Source organism: Halyomorpha halys, unplaced genomic scaffold (genome assembly GCF_000696795.3).
Source record: "Halyomorpha halys isolate HHAL.00 unplaced genomic scaffold, Hhal_1.1 Scaffold171.1, whole genome shotgun sequence".
Lineage (NCBI taxonomy): Eukaryota > Metazoa > Arthropoda > Insecta > Hemiptera > Pentatomidae > Halyomorpha > Halyomorpha halys.
This window is the reverse complement of record NW_027115842.1, coordinates 717,865-719,712: the sequence shown is the minus strand read 5'-3', so window position 1 is coordinate 719,712 and position 1,848 is coordinate 717,865.

The following is a 1,848-nucleotide window of genomic DNA, read 5'->3' as shown; positions in this document are numbered from 1 at the left end:
TTATTTTTTTTTTATTTTAGTATGTATGAGATCATTTATCAATATTACCTATTGCTCACAACTGTGTGGCAGATTGTAATATCTATCAATAAATAAATCTATCTATCTAAAAAAAAAAAAAAAAATTATTGCATTGCATTGGATTGCTGTACAGATATCAAAACTATCTGTATACATTACAAGATAATTGCATTGAGGAAAACAAGACAGCAGAATACCATTATCTTTCAAGAATGACGTCAGGCTTGAGGAAGAACGGCTGCATGTTTTCCTGGTCATTCAGTCGTAATCTATATGGGCTACTCAGTTTCCCAGCGACTACAGTTCGGTTCCCTTATCCTACATTAAAGAAATCCATAAAATCTGAGCTCATTTAGGACTGGAAATGCTGGTAATTTTCGACTAAAGGACGATCCCTTCACAAATACATACCTAACATAACTTATCAAAATTATAACAAAATAAAAATTACTCATTACAAACTGACTCAACTCCAGACAGAATATGGACCGTTCAAACATCACTTTAAGAGATTTCTGTAATTGCAACTGACAAACTCCAGAACGGTTTTTTGGGGTGGTTTGTTAAAGACTAGTGATTCCCAAAGCGGGCGCTGCAGCGATTCAGGTCGGTAATGACCACAGGTGCATTTGGGGGGCGAATTTATTACTGCTGACTCTAATAGAGTCGAGGATTACTAAAACAGCACACCCAGTTCATCCTTCTCATGAAGATGGTTTCGAATTTTTTAACTTTTTTTGTATTACATTCTATTCTGAGTTCAATAAATAGTTTCATAATTTCTAAGTTCAATGTTTCTAATTCACACCTTTCTTCGCTATATTTTACAAAAATGGTAGACACATTAATACCTATTCATACATATACACAGCCGCGGCTCCCCCATAGATTTTTGGGACTAAAATAAAAAAAATAAAGAAAATAGTGAACTTATTAGATAGATGATTTCTTTCTGGAAATATAGTTGACATATTCACGAATCACAAGATCAAAACCACTTTAAAGGGACAAGATGGATATATGTCGATTCTTCGATAAAAAAAAAAAAAAGGTAAGATTCAATGAGCGCAATTGTTCGTCATAAACTTAGCTCTAAAAATAATGAGGGAAACGAATAAAAAAAAAACCTTTTTTAGATTCTATTCTTCTTATTATAACTTACAGTTTGCTTTTTTAATAATCTCAGAATGTTTGTTGAAAATAAATCAAAGAGTGCAACCAATGTAGAAGAGATGATTAATATTTATGCCAGCAATCCCAGAAGGCTGATGCTCTCATGGTAAACCTCTTGATCAGCTCTTATATTTTTGTATTTATGGAGTATATTGTATGTATTAATGAACAATGATTAAGTTTATGCTCGATTTTCATTAATTTATTATAATTATAGCTAATAAAAATTAAAAAAATTATGATTGAATTTTATGAAGTAGCAATAAAATGGTGGGAGTTTTTAGGTCTGCTCTTCCCTTAGCGAAATCATGTCTACTGTCTATGTATATTGCTATGTTTTCTGTTATCTTTTAATGTTTCTTGATTTTCTGTAATTTCATTAAGTCATCATGATTGATATCTTGTTTTATTTCCTTAATCCTGTTGGAGGCCGAAACGTTGATAATAATAATAGAAATGTTCTCCTCATATATAGATTTACTGATATTTAAATTAATATCGATATTATGTCTTAATTGACTTAAATATCGATACTAACATTAAGTTGAAAAATCGATTTCTATATATTCATTTTGATACAGCATTGGAATGGAATTTATGTCTGAAGTGACAAGGAAACTCCATTTCCTAATACTTAGATCAATTCACTTCCTA